The 16,155-nt window shown below is 32.5% G+C and overlaps 1 non-coding gene across 1 annotated transcript; it reads right to left on the minus strand.

Annotated features, from left to right (window-relative positions):
* Positions 1-12,666: 12,666 nt before the first annotated feature.
* Positions 12,667-12,770, minus strand: LOC143574176 (U6 spliceosomal RNA). The gene has a single exon (XR_013142546.1). It is a non-coding gene; the product is annotated as a U6 spliceosomal RNA (small nuclear RNA).
* Between the last annotated feature and the right edge of the window lie 3,385 nt (positions 12,771-16,155).

The raw sequence follows: 16,155 nt of genomic DNA on the forward strand, positions 1-16,155 counted from the left end.
TTGTGTTATATTACCTCCATTGTGTAATATAACTTACATTGTGTTATATATAACTAGTATTGTGTCATATACACTTATATTGTGTTATACACAATGCTTTGTGTTATACACACATATATTGTGTCATACACAGTTATATTGTGTTATAGACAATGCTTTGTGTTATACACAATGACACATTATAGGTAACATGCTTAATATATTGTTACTTAACCATCTTAAATAATAATATGGAATGCTTTCTCTCAAAGTATAAATCATCCATATGATTTATTTATTTCACAAGTACATTGTATTTAGAAACCCCTTTTCAAATAACTCAAGTGTTAATTTTTATTTGTTATGATCATATCATATATAAACAAATATTATTGGTGTTTGTCTAGCTTGTTATTGGGTATGACCCGACTTGGATCATGACGTACTAGCCACATCAATAATAATATGTGTCTTGGGCATACCGAGTTCAACAAGTAGAATATAAGAATGTTAGATTGGATTAGGATTTAACTCCTTATCCGTCTTTGGTGGTTCTTGGATGTGTTAGGGAGTTTCACCTGATTCCTACTCTTTATATGGTTTATGGTGAAGATGGTTTTAATGAGGTTGATATCAAGTTTCTATGAGGATTGTGTGTTTTGATTAAATTCAAGTTTACAAGTATATGCACCAAGTTTAAGCAAAATTATTGAGGAGGTTAAATGTTACTTTAGAAGGTTGAAGGCTTTATCAACTAAAGAACTTATTAAATATTTTGACAGGTTACGTATGTTGTGGTGTTGTAAATGAAGATGAGGTATAGATAATTGCAAGGTTCTTAGGTGCCTTGAACCTCGAAAGCTTGGATGTGGTCAAGTATGTAGGAGGATTGCGTGTTTTGATCAAATTCAAGTTTACAAGTATATGTACAAGTTTAAGCAAAATTATTGAGAAGGTTAAATGATACTTTAGAGGGTTGAAGGATTTATCAGCTAAAGAACTTATTAAATTTTTTGATAGGTTGCGTGTGTTGCGTGTTGTAACCGATGATGGAGTATAGATAATTGCAAGGTCCTAAGGTGCCTAAAGCTCGAAAATTTGGATGTGGTCAAGTTGCAGCAATACTAGTCATATTCCTATTGGCTAGCCCTGAAAGTAGACAAGCAACAAAAGGGAAATATTCGAAGGGTTGGAAAATAATAGACATCGGGTGCACATGTACCTCCCTCACCAATCACGATTCCAATGATGAAACCTAAGGTTGTTAGCATAACGAGGTATGACACATCAGAGAGTGTCCTAATAAGCTATGGGTCAACCTAGCCAATTTCTCTAATTTATAACAATTAAGAAGATCCGGGGGATGAGGAAGAGTTAGTAGTAGAGAATGAGATTGTTAGCCCCGATCATAGAGCCAAATTAGTGGTTTAGCGGACCCTTAGCATGTCCTCGGATATGAGCACGAATGAGAATGCTTAGAGACGTAACAAAATCTTTTGCACCAAGTGTACTTCCAAAGAAAGTATTTATACCATGATCATCGATGGTGGGAGCCGTGAAAATGTTATCTCCCTTGATATGTGATATAACGCTAAATATATATTAATCCCTTGTATATTTTTATTTAATATTTTATTAGTTTATGTTCGGTTTTTATTAGGATTTGTATACTACTAACTTATTTAATAATGTAGGTTTCGGGTTTTAATTCTGGTGAAAAGAGGGTGAAAAAGGAGCAAAAACAAGCCGAATCGGAGAACCAACGCATCAGGAAACGAACCAGACCGAACCAGGAGTGAACCGGACAAGACGAAGTGGACCAGCCCCCCTAGGCCAGAGCGCCGCGCGGCCAAGGGGAAGGAGGCCGTCGTGCGGCGCGACGGGTGCGATCAGTCCAGTTTCCAGAATCTTCCAGCTCGTTAACCGTCTTAATGTATTTTTAGACCCCTGTTGCCTATATAAAGACCCCTAAACTCACCCTTAATCATACCCTGAAGTTCCAGACGAATTTGGTGAGTTCCGAGGCGTCCGAGGTCAGTTTTCGGTAGCTTTGGAGTCAAGGAATCAGCCGGCGAAGTGCTTAATAGTCAAAGACGAAGACTCCGGGTTTTATCGCCTTTATTCTTCCGCTCTTATTTATTTTCTCCATGATTTCGTTTATTATTGTTTTGTTTGATTTTAAGATGCTAGGCTAAACTTTATAGACTGCCTAGGCTTATGATGAACCTACTTTGATGTTGTGTTTTGATTTGGGATTTATTCGCGTTATGGTTTTTATGGTTTAGTAAAAGGTTTACTTATATTAAATTGATGCGTATGGATATTTAGGATTGTTTGATTAATTGTTATTATTCCATAGTTGCCTAGAATATTGTTTGTCATTATCATAGGTTGCTATTAGGTCAATTACTTTGTGTTTTTTATTATTTTATGATTGATGTGCACTAAGATCATAGGAATAATAATTATTAATTAAATAAACCTAAGTGTGCTGCTAACCTAAATAGCTGTAAGGTGCTAAGTTATTGATAGGTCTTTGTTGATCAGGATTGCTAGATTTAGTTCTTCGTAAAGAGTCCGTCTAGGTTTGATTGATTAACTTTGTCCATCGAATCAATTTGATATATTAAACTGCCTTTGATTTCCGCGCTCTAAGGTAGGATTTCGTATAAAGGAACTAAATTATAAACAATTGGGTGACCGTAAACGAACTTGATTTTTAATACTGGTGTGCGTTAAAACTTGTTAGAAATCCATAGGTTTCTCTTGAGAAGGGTCAGGGGTCTTATTCGGGTTTTCTTTTAAGTGTTTATTTTACGATCCCAGTCCATAACTAAATATTTTCCCGAGTCAATTCATTACTGAAATTTACGGGAGTCTAGCCTAGGTAGTTTTCTCATCATTATCTTATTTTCATAACAAACTTTGTTTTCATTTAAATTACTTGTTTTCTTAATTAGTTTTGGATAATAGTAGTAAATTAGTATTTTAAATAAAAACCCCCAAAACAAATATAAATAATAAGTCGTGTTTTGTAGTTGAGTCTAATTTAGCTAGTTAACGTAATTAAAAGAGTCTCGTGGGTTCGATATCCGGACTTACTTAGCTGTATTAGAGTCGATTGGTTTACTTGCCGGTTAGTAGTTTTAGTTTAGTTAAGAGTCTAGAATTTATTACTTAGTGTCTAGATTAGCATGTTTTTATTAGACTACTTCAAGCACATCAATATGGTGGAGAAACTCAGGATGAAGTTGGTTGATCACACGAATCCTTACCGGCTTTCTTAACTAAGAAAAAGCAACACAATTGGGTTTGTATAGTCAACTTCTCAATAGGACCCAAGTATAATGACGATGTTTGATGTAAGGTTGTCCTAATGGTAGTTTGATCAATGATGCTTTATGGAAGAAAAAACTTTAAGCCAATAGTCGAGAAGTGAAGGAGTCGTCTCTAAGTATGTATTGTGTTAATGAAGGGGTCACGCTGAAGAAAAATCTTCAAGCTAATCAATCTCCAACTAGCTTTCTCATTACTTAAAAGGTTGATATGATGGCCGATTTCATGCTCGAGGTTTGTGGTTTAATGATAAGGGGTTGGGATGCCTCTAACTCATATTTTGAGGATTAAATTGGTTAGGTTAGCTTGTGGCCCAAAGATTAAATTGGTTGATTAAAACTAAGGGAACTAAACTAGTTCATTGGGATAGGGAGTTAATAAAGATACGTAGGTTCCCTACGGGTTAGCCTTTTCAGATCATCTTGGAAATGGGACTAATTGGGTGATGAGTGGAAGGGTGTTGTAAGATGTAAGGATGCCGGGTCAGTTTGGGCTGGTTCATGGATTTGGGGCTATTTAATTAAGAAGGTTATTGGGGCTAGATGAGTATCGAGGATATGCTCAACGTAGTTAGTTGATACTTTAAAGGCTCAAGGTGGATTCTTATTTTGATAATTGGCTTAGGGGTATGGGTTGGACAGACATTTGGGTGCAAATGTATTATAATGTCAGGGGGTTGTGTGGAGTGTGGATTTGTGCTGGACTAATACAATGGTTAAGGGGGAACTTAGTGGACTAGGCCTTATTCTTCTTCCTCGGGGGTTGGGAATCATTAGATGCGTAAAAGTGGATAAAATTACTAGTTAGGTCAATATTTGGGACTTGATTTTTATTCTTGTGGGCTGGGGCATTGCATATGAAGCTGGCTTTTTAGGAGGGGAGGATGATGCATGAACATCTTAGGGCTTCTGTATTGGGCTCGTGAGTGTATGCAAGTTGAGTTTAGGAATCATTTCGGTGGGGCAATACAGAGAGATAGTAGGCCATGTGCCCAGGTTGTGGAGCGGTGCGAAGGGTGACGGGTCGCACGGGTTTGGGTGGTGGCGAACTTGGCTAAGAGGAATATTTCGTTTGCCTATTTTTATTTAAAACCTATTAAAATTTTATTTCATAATTTATTTTGATTTCTTTTCTTTTGAATTTTTGGTCCTCATTTCTATAAGAGCAAATCTAGGGTTTCTTTGTCATTAGGTTAGACTTTTGAATAATCAATCAAAGTTTTAGATTATGAATCATTTGGATTTTAATAGTATGTTATTGGTAACTATTTGTTTGCACTTCAAAGCATCATTACCTTTTAACAGTTTTTTTTTTAATTTTAAGAAATCTAAAATTGATAATTTAGAATAATTTTTTTTGTGTATTTTCTGAATAAGTAGTGATTAGGGTCTCTCCTATACATATGTGTATGTATGTGTGTGTGTGTATATATATATATGTGAGATTTCAAATGAGAACCACTTTGAGTTTCAAGAACTTGAAAGAACTCAACGTAACAAATGTTTTTTTTGAATTTTTTTTACACATACGTAATATATGTATGTTACGTATACGTAAAAAATTTACAGAATTTTATACGCACCGAGTCTACTTATTACATATGTGTAATAGACGTTTGAAGTTGTGTAATCACTTTACATATTTATTCTCTCTCATACTTTAATTTTTTAATAACATTTAATCTTAACCACATAATTAAATCTATTTAGGGCATGTTTGGGATTGAGTTTGAAAAATGCTTATTGGCTTTTTCGAAAAGCCGTTTTAAAAAGCCAGGATTTGGGGCTTTTGGAAAACTACTTTTTAACCATTTCAATAGGCTAAAATAAGAAAGATTTTTGTGAACATATTTTAATTTATTGGCTTTTTAAAACACAAATAAGCCAATAAGTATTTTTCAAATTCAATACCAAACATGCTCTTAATTAAATGGGTGGTCAAGAATGAAGTTCTTCAAGGCCGGCTGGGACACTATGCAAAGTGGGCGATCGGGCGGGGCACTTTATTTTCAGGGGCACAAAATTATATATATATATATATATATATATATATATATATATATATATATTGGGAGAGGATCAGGAGAAAACTCCTTCTTAAAGAGAGAACTAGAGAACTAATAAATAAATATTTTTAATTTAATTAAAAAAATATTTTTAAATTTCCGTTTTTGCGATTATTCTTATATTATGTTACCATTTACTCGAAAAATATAAAAAAATAATAAAAAAAAACTCGTTGTAGTGCACATATGCAATACATCGACTTTTTTTATTGCATATGTGCACTAGTGTGTATTTTGATATGTGCAATAATGTTGAATAGCATATATGCAATTTTTTTTATTGTATTAGTACAATAGTGTTATATTATATACAAAAATACCAAAAAAACAATATAGTGCATATGTGCATTAGTGTTGTATTACGTATATGCGATAGTTTGTTTCGAGTACAATTATTAGTGTTTGTATTTGCATATATTCAATAGTGTGTATTATATAATGCAATTGTGTTGTATTATATGCAATACACATTAGTGCACACATACACTGCATCGCCGGTTTTTTTTAGAAACAATATCATCTTATTGGGAGGAAAGAAAAAAAAATCGCAAAATATTTAAAAAAAAAAGTTAAAAATAGTTTTTATTAGTTCTCTAGTTCTCTCTTTAAAAGGAGTTCTCTCTAGATTCCACCCCTATATATATATATATATGTAAGGGATAGTTCAGGAGAGAAATGAGATTACTGTGAGAAATGTGAGAAATGAATATAGACTACTAATTTTATTTTAGTTTTAAATGCTTAAAGATAAATAAGGAAATTATTAATACATGCTCTCTCTTCAATTAATATAACTAATAAATATAATAGTTATCTATTTAATTAATATAACTAATCAAATTATTATAATTGGGAAATATTAAGAATTCATTTATTTTTATAACTTATTTTTTCTCTCTTGAATTTTTATCCTACACAAGTACAACTTATTCATACATTAAAATTTCTTTTTATCCAAAACCAATTTCTTCCAACTCAATATATTAATATCCATCAACACGTAGTTACATTGTGATGAATAGTAAAAATAACTATCTTACACGTGTTTGCATTAAATATCAACAAAAAAGTACACAACCTACACAAGAACATATAACCTACACTTGTTCTAAGAATAAAAAAACATATAACCTACACACGAAAAACATATAGCCGACACACAAAATTCAGCATCAATAAACTATACATGCACACGAAAACGTATAACCTACACACAAAAACATATAACCTACACTCGAAAATTTTATCCTACACAAATTCAATTTATCCATACATTAATTTTGTTTTCTATACAAAACCAATTTCTTCCAACTCAATATATCAATATCCATCAACACGTAGGTACATTGTGATGAATAATACAAAAAACTATCTTACATATGTTAGCATTAAATGCCAATAAAAAATATACAACCTACACAAAAACATATAACATACACTAGTTCTAAGAATAAGAAAACATATTACCTACACACGAAAAACATATAATCTACACACGTATAGGATATGTGTATCTTTGTCTAGTTTATATAATTGTTGATGTCGAATTGCATATGAAAGTTGTATACTTTTTTGTATGTTGTACATTTTTAATGCGCAAAACAAGTGTAGGTTATATAATTTTGTGTAGGTTGTATATTTATTGTTTATATTTAGTGAACACATTTGTATGATATTTTTTTTATTATTATTTATAACAATAATTTTTCTAAGTGTTTCAATTGAAAAAAAAATATTACGTTATGATATTTATTAATTAAAGAGGACTTATTATGGTTATATTAGTTGTATTAATTGAAAAAAGAGAGATTTATTATGGTTATATTAGTTGTATTAATTGAAGAGAGAGAATGCATTTATTGTTGCATTTACATTTTTTTCATTTATTTTTAAACATTTAAAACATAAAATAAAACTAGTGGCCCATATTCATTTCTCACAGTAATTTTATTTCTCTCCTAAACTAAACACACACACACACACACACACACACATATATATATATATATGAAAAAATATGTATATTTAATGTTTTGCCATAATTATACAATAACTAGTTTGGTCTAGTGGCAAAGGGGCATGACTCCCAACCAGAAGGTTGTAGGTTCTAGTCTCACTTGATACAAATTTAAGCTTATTTTTTATACAAAAAGTTTTTACACAACCTAAATCATAACCAAGTAGAGATACACAAAAAACCCGAACCTGGAACCGGACCCGAAAAAAAAACCCGAAACCGTTTTTTTTATACTTGATTTTTTAATACTCGAATTCGTACCCGACCCTACCCGTAGGGTACGCATAGGGTATGGATTTCAGTACCAAAACCCATACCCAAACCAGGCCCGATTTGTACCCGGTAATACCCAAAAAACGAAACTGGTCCATACCCGGAACCGGGTTTTTCCAATATCAGAAACTGGGTTTTTTGAAATACCTGGTTTATACCCGAAAAATACCTGAAAATATCCGATAAATACCTCTAAAAAGTGCAACTCCCTTAGAAAATCCAACCTCTACCCAAAAAAATACCCGAAAAAACCCGAAAATAGGGTTTTTTCAATACCTGGAAATAGGTTATTCAAATACCCGGTTTTAGAAAACTCGGTTCTATACCCGACCTGAACCCGATACATAGGGTATGGTTTTTAGAGACAATACTCGGACTCGAACCTGACCTGGGTATTGCCAATACCCGATTTTCTAATACCCGATCATACCCGAACCCGATTCCACACCCAAACCCGGGTATTTGAAAAACCCGATTTGTACACCTCTACAAGTAAGCTCATATAAAAATTTAATTGTTTAAACCAAAGAAAAAACCATTTAAATAAGGCCTAATTTTTTTTTGCTTATATTATTTCGTTACTTGTTAGGGTCTATAGGCCTTTTTATTTCGGCTTGGCCGAGGCATATAAATTCTCAGAGAGGACCTTGAAGTTCTTAATTTCTTAAAACTCAACAAGGTTCTCAAAATATCCCTTATATATATATTTATATATATAGGGTTAGGTTAGAATAAAAACCCACTTGAGTTGTGAAAACTCTAGAAACTCATTCTCAACCATATGTTTTGAATTAAAGATTAAATCTTGTGGTCTACAATTAAAGTTAATAAAAAAAATGTAAAAGTTTATTTACATTTTCTCTCTCCTGAAAACATATATTACATGTAACAACATTTATTACATGTAACAAGAAAAAAAAACGATGTTACATAGGGTTTTCACGGTTTTTCTCAACTCAAGAGGGTTTTCAAACTATACTTCTCATATATATATATATATATAGAGAGAGAGAGAGAGGAGAGATATTTTGAGAACCATGTTGAGTTTTAAGAACTTAAGAACTTCAATTATATATATATATATAGGGAAGGGATATTTTGAGAACCATGTTAAGTTTTAAAAATTATACATATACATATATGTACACACATGTTTTTTCCTATACACATATGTATAATTTAAGGTAAATGATAATATACATATGTGTATATTACGTAACTAGAGATTAAATGAAAGTATACATATGTGTATAGGTATAATACGAATTAAAAAAAAAATTCGGTTTTTTTTAATGAAACCGGAATGAAATATAAGAATTTTGGTTTTTTTACTTTTTTAAAATTTTCGGTTTTGTTTGTTTTATAATTTTTTTAATATTTTTTTAGAGGGTTTTTTTAGTGGTCCAAAATGGTTCTCAAAGTTCTTAATTTGCCAATGGTTCTCTTAGGATCCTTACCCTATATATATATATATATATATATATATAAGGTTGTATGACACGTGAATGAGAATGGAAAGTGAAATAATCATCAGTTTATTAAAAGGTTAAGTAGTGGTCAAGTTGGCATGAGTGTATGGAAAGTGAAATAATCATCAGTTTATTAAAAGGTTAAGTAGTGGTCAAGTTGGCATGAGTGTATGGAAAGTGAAATAATCATCAGTTTATTAAAAGGTTAAGTAGTGGTCAAGTTGGCATGAGTGTAGGTGAGTACTTTTTATGGATGCAAACCAACCTCCACACCATCACACGATCCTAGCTACCTAACACTTACCTTTTTCCTAAACTAAATATTTAAAACAATTTGACATTTGTTATTATAAATTTACAATGGTGCGTATTCGTATCCCATTTTTAGGTGAGATGTTGAACAAATTATGTAATTTTTAAATAAAATGAAAGTAAAAACTAAACTTGTAAAATGTAATTAACCTCTTAAGGTTTCAGTGGATTCAACCATCAGAAATTTAGTTGAATTATGCATAATATTAATAATAACTAATAATTTATCCGTTTGAATCCTTTTGGTAAAAGCGTCACAATGGAATAATGAATGCCTTGATCGAAGATAAGAAGAATGAGATATTAATTTGTTTGTACTTTATATTGTAAAAACTAAAGCGAGAATGAAATACAATGAAAAATGTATAATCTTATAAATAAATAAAAATAAAAACACTTATATTCAAAATAAATAAATAAATAAAAATAAAAACTAAACACTTCAATCAAATTCTTTTCTTCTTTCTCATCTATTGTTGCATATCTTATATTCTAATAATTTTATTTGTGTTTTCTGTCATTCTATATCACATATTTCCAGCATAGTTTTCACCTTGTAACATTTGAATATACTCAAATTATAACAAATCTTACATATTGAAATTCTATATCTATATTAAACCACCAGTAAATAGTAACACGCGTATCTATGGCTAGTCGCTCTACGTAGAGTAAGAGCTTTTGTCATTAAAAATAATTTTTTTAATACCAAATACAATACAGCTAGATGTACAACCAATTATGTACCCACTACATTGCAATATTGCATGAAATTTGAATTCATTTTTAGATGTAAATTAAGTATCATGGGCAAGTATTCCTCACCACGTGGGAACTTGTAGTAGGTACATAATATGATACATTGCTGGTTGCAAATTCACACGCTTGATAGATTTCTGAAGTCTATAAAAGGAGCTCTTCTTCATCCACCTTAAACTCAAAAGATGGTACTTCAATTCACCATCAACATCTATACATTCTAGGTACATCTTTTTGCTTATTTCTTTATGTTTTAATCGTTTCCTCATCTTCATGTTTTTCTAAACTATTTCATAATTGGTTTCTATTGCAGACGATGAATCTTTGATTCAATGATGCAAGAAACGTATTATAGGGTGATCGGTTTCCATGCAATTCTTGTCAAGTGAGCAGTCTTTTGTAGTTCATCTTGCTTTCGTTGTCTGTTCGACCTTGATTGTTTATGTATTTCCAACCCTAGTATTTTTAATTTTTCTTGCTTACCTAACACAATTTTGGCCCTTCTAATTATATCATTGATATTTATTGCCCATGAAGTATTTACTAGAATTAAGCAACTTACTAACTTTTATAATTGTAATTGAATTTATGATCTTGACGTTGGTGGCGACTCGACTGTACAAAATAATATTGGACCCATCACCCGAATGGCGGCGACTCAACTGTACAAAATAATAATAGTAAGTTGAAGATTCAGTATACTTAAAAAAAATAGTTCGGTAAAACTCAATCTAAAATGTGCTTTCTAGTAATTGTATGCAAGAAACGTACAAAATAGCCTTTTGATACTTAAGTAGACATTGATGGGATGATCTTGAGTTAGTTCAGTAACCCTAAATAGGAAAAGAAACATTGCGTTTTGGCAACTATTTTTATTTTTATTTTTTTTAAGTCTTAACACGCTCATTTATCATTTATATAGTTCATTTAACTAGATATTTGAAAGATTTTTTTTTTTCAAATAATCTGGCATTTATATAGTTCATTTAACTAGATATTTGAAAGTAATGGTTGCCAATTTTACAAATTTATTTTTTTAATTCTGTATATTATATATTATGTTTTTTTATGTATTTTAATTATGGTGATTGATAACTCTAATGGTTTTCTCATTTATAAATTGCTAAAATAGAAGAGTGGAAAATAATCCATACCTTTGTAATATCCAGTTCTTATTTCACACTATTAATTGACTTTTATTATTTGTTTTTTTTTTATCTAATTCCCGAGTATTGATTATTTTAATTGAATTATTTACTTCAATCTCTTTTTTTATTCTTATTTAACCTTCTAGAATATTAGTCTTATGAATGCTACTATATTTCTAGCAGAGTAGTAGCCTATGTGATTTAAGTCTTTGCAATTCGTTAGAAGAGGTGAAGTACTTTAAATATTAATATAATTTTTTTTCTCATTTGAACAAGGCCAACCTAAGCGTGGGCAAGCTGGACACCCGCCCGAGCTATGGTTTTTAGGCCAGCAGAAAATGTACACGCACATACATACACACATATAAAACAAAAAGATATTCGGCGGTCGTACGGAACCCTTAAACACCATACCTTTAATTTATCTCAAATTACAGGAAAAACGTACCCGTCCGAAAGCCCATTAATTATAAAACCTGGACGCACTCAAGATTTGAAGATCACAAAAATCTTTCTTCTTTCATTGAACCATTTACGTCCTCTCCAAAGTGTTATCTATAGGAATTTTAACATGAGTCTCAATTAAGAAACCCAGACTTATTATCACTACACATCCCTACAGATTTTATTTGCTACAACATGCTTATTCATTATTTCCTCCAATTATACATATGAAATATGTATATGTATAATGGAAGCCGTTCCTTTGTATCTCACCTACCCACACATAGAGATGGGCAAAAAAACCGGTTGGTGAACCGGTTCAACGGTTTAAACCGAAAACCGGTTTTTACAAAAACCGGTTATTTAAAAACCGGTTTGACCGGTTTAGTAACCGCCGGTTCGTATATCGGTTACAAGTTCTAGAGAAAAAACCGGTTACTGAACCGGTTATGGAAAAAACCGGTTAATTTTAAAACCGGTTATTATGAAAAAAACCGGTTATTAACCGGTTATTTAAAAAAAAAAACCGGTTAATTAAAAAAACCGGTTATTAACCGGTTCTAACCGGTTTCTAAACCGGTCCTAACCGGTTAGACCGGTCCGAGTTTTGCACCAAAAAAACCGGTTAATAAACCGGTCCGGTTATTTAAAAACCGGTTTTTTTCCAGGCCAAGAAAAACCGGTCCGGTTATTAACCGAACCGGTTTTTTTAAAAAAACCGATTTGTGCACCTCTACCCACACACAAACCAAGAAAAATACGTGATACTGACAAGTGACCACCCTATATTTAGTAATACAAGCCCTTTTTAGCCAGCATTTCATTTAATACAATTTAATACATTTTAAACGTAAGTAACATATTTAACCTTCATCAAATATATTTCTTGATTTTTGTCATTTTTACGCAGAGATGATGCTAATATTCTCTGTATCGTTTCAAATTTCATCAGATGCCACCCGAATGACCTTTATCCAATATATAACATGTTTCTTTTATAAAGTCATATTATTTTGCTTATATACAACGGTGACACCTGAAGTCTACACTTAAACAAATGTTATTGGCCTGAAATCATCATAAAAACAACAAAAGAGAATTATGAAAAGTTGGGTCCACTAGTCTTGGATCTTGAGTTTGTAGCCATCCCTTAAAATAAAAAAGGCTTCCTCATCTACCACCACAATTAAAAGACGATCAAGACAAAATGAAAAATAAAAATAATAATATTTTTCATGTACAATTTACGGTTGATACGTGTTCATGACCACCTATGGGCCATGGCTATGACAAATATTGCTAATTATTGTACCACATAAATTTATATTTATAGTCCATCGCTTCTTTTTTACACAAACAAAAAGCACTTCTGTATACGGACTATGTTTAGATGTGTTATGTGTATATGTATACATACGTATCAAGGTGGAACAGACAATGAATGTGAGGTATGATACCGACAAAAAGACTACTTATTTGACAAGGGTTTGCATGGAAACCGACACTGATGTGGGTTAGCAGTTGTTTGAGAAGATGGAAACTAGTGATACTAATTACAGGATGTGTTGATGGATAATGGATTCTATAATGCTAAATAAATTTATTGATTTTTGAGACATGTATATATCAATGTTATGTAGATCATATGCATGTATAAATATGTATATTTATGATTGTATGAAGTTATGGCTAAAACATCCTCCAAGTAGTTTAGCCAAATAAATAAAATTAGTTTATAACTTTTACAACTTTATATAACTTATATAATTTTTTTTTGGTTTTAGATGAATTATGAATTGTGAATGTAGGTTACAACTTACAAGTTTTATGTCTAAAACATGGAATAAAGTAGCTTGTATATCTTAAAATAAAAAAAAAAAAAAAAAACTCCACATGAACTTCTTCAATATTATGATGCTCTTCACTTCTCAACATTGGCTTTTAACTTTTGTTCACGCGATAGTACCCACATAATTAGAGCTTCCACAATAGGCTTTTATCCCAAGGTCTGCAACAAACTTGGAGGAACCAGACTTAATTTACCAATGTGAAGGCAAGTCCATGCATGCCAAAGTTTGCAGCCAAGGACGGCAAAGCATATTAGTGTTGTGGGGCCCGTCTCTCATGTACACCTGTATGTTATATATGTATATAAATATAATTTTTTAATGCGGTTTGTGAATGTTTGTTATTGTAGGAGAATATGAAGGATTTGGAGAAAAATATTTAATCTGATGAGGCGGCTTGTGAGTGTTATTGTGGGTGCTCATTGTTGTGGGTTAGGTGTTCCGTATTTGCCCTTGTGTAACAATGGGTCGGAATCCGTTATTCATGTTTTTGGATAGTGCACATCGGTTAAGAAGATTTGGGATTTGGTTGAAAGGTGGCTTAATATGAAGTTGCCAACTTTGCGATTCCCAATTGATCTAACGGAGTGGGTTGAGAACTCGTCTTAAAGTGTGCTCAAGAAATAAATTGTGGGTGCAATTATATACATTGCTTGGTGGACAATTTGGATGCTTCAAAATGATACTGTTTTCTTGAAAAGACGTATGAAGTATGCGGCATTGCTTGATGATGTTACTTCTCTTTCCTTTGGTATTCGAGTAGAAAAAGTAGGTGTAAAGTTAATTGGTTAGAATGTTTAAAGAACCCTCTTTTATTCATGTAATTTTCCTTTTTTGGTTTTGTTCGGCTAGTTTCTTGCTAGTTGGTGCTTTATATAATATCCATCGATAAAAAAAATTTAAAACCAATTTCCTTTAGGAAATATATTATAAATGTTTTTGGAAAATATCATTTAGGGACATCTTATGGTGGAAAACCATTTGACTATAATACACAGATGACCATTTTTTTTATAAGTATGACAAGAAAATGGCCACCTAATTTATAAGGATGCTAGCCTGTTTACTGTAATTCTATGATGTGTGGATACTGTGGATTATTGTGCAGCATTTTACAAATATATATAACCTTAATTTCAAGTTTTCTAAACAAAAATTTTGTATTCACTTAGGTTACAATTTTTTAAATAATTATAACCCTGGTGTGATGAATACAGAATATCTAATCACAAAATAAAAAATAATCAACCTTTTCTTATTCATAAACCTATATAGCATTGTGCAAATTTGATCACTTTTACTGAAAATGGTCCAGCCATATTTTTATCTTTGGCTTTGTTACCATTTTGAGATCTTTATTAATTCTTTAAGACTTTTATAAAGTGATACCAAGGGAAGTTCTTTATTTCTATTTTGATCATATTCCAAAGTTTCTTCCTCGTATTTTAGCATTGGTTTTGCTCAAAACATACAGCACCTTTAGCAAGGTGAGAAGGAAATGCATCTTCTTCAATCATTTTCAGAAACCCTAGTTCTCAAACGTTTCCGACTTTGCCAAGTGTGTTGTCATGTCTACGAACAAGTTTGATAGAACACAATCCCTTGCCTTCTCATTCATTATCATCAACTATTTATAACTACATAATACAATCATCTAAAATTGGGATAAAGATACAACGATATCTCCTAAATATATGGACAGATTTATATTATTTATATCCACTATATACGTCTCCTATTATACCCCCGCAGTCGAAGCGGGAGGAGAACGTAAGCTGAGACTGGAGCGGAAGTCATTAAACAGAACCCGTGGTAGCCCTTTCGTGAAGATATCGGCAATCTGATAACGAGATGGGACATGAAGCACTCGAACTTTGCCTCGCTGAACAAGTTCCCGAACAAAATGAATGTCGAGTTCAATGTGTTTGGTTCGTTGGTGCTGAACCGGGTTCCCGGATAGGTAGACTGCACGTACATTGTCGCAATACACAATAGTTGCCCGATTAAGAGGGTGTTGTAGTTCTAATAGGAGATTTCGTAGCCAACATACTTCGGCCATGGCATTAGCCACTCCACGGTACTCGGCTTCAGCACTGGAACGAGATATTGTTACTTGACGTTTGGAAGACCAAGAAAGGAGATTGGGCCCGTAGTAAACACAGTAACCGCTTGTAGAGCGGCGAGTGTCTATACACCCCGCCCAATCGGCATCGGTATAGGCCAATAGGGAGGGGTCCGAAGAGCCGCTAAGCGTGAGTCCAAGGGAAGAGGTGCCTTTGATGTACCTGATTATGCGTTTTAGTGCGTGCCAGTGACCCGTTTTTGGTGCATGCTTGTGTAGACATATCAGTTGTACGGCATAGCTGATGTCGGGCCGAGTGAACGTTAAGTATTGCAAAGCTCCAGCGAGACTTAGGTATAGGGTCGGATTGTCAAAGTCAATACCCGAGGTTGTACTCAGTTTGGCGGTAGTGTCAACCGGGGTGTCTACCGGTTTACATGTTTG

This window comes from Bidens hawaiensis, unplaced genomic scaffold (assembly GCF_021521415.1).
Source record: "Bidens hawaiensis isolate Kalapana, Puna unplaced genomic scaffold, B.hawaiensis_p1.1 tig00001382_1, whole genome shotgun sequence".
NCBI classification, from domain to species: Eukaryota; Viridiplantae; Streptophyta; class Magnoliopsida; order Asterales; family Asteraceae; genus Bidens; species Bidens hawaiensis.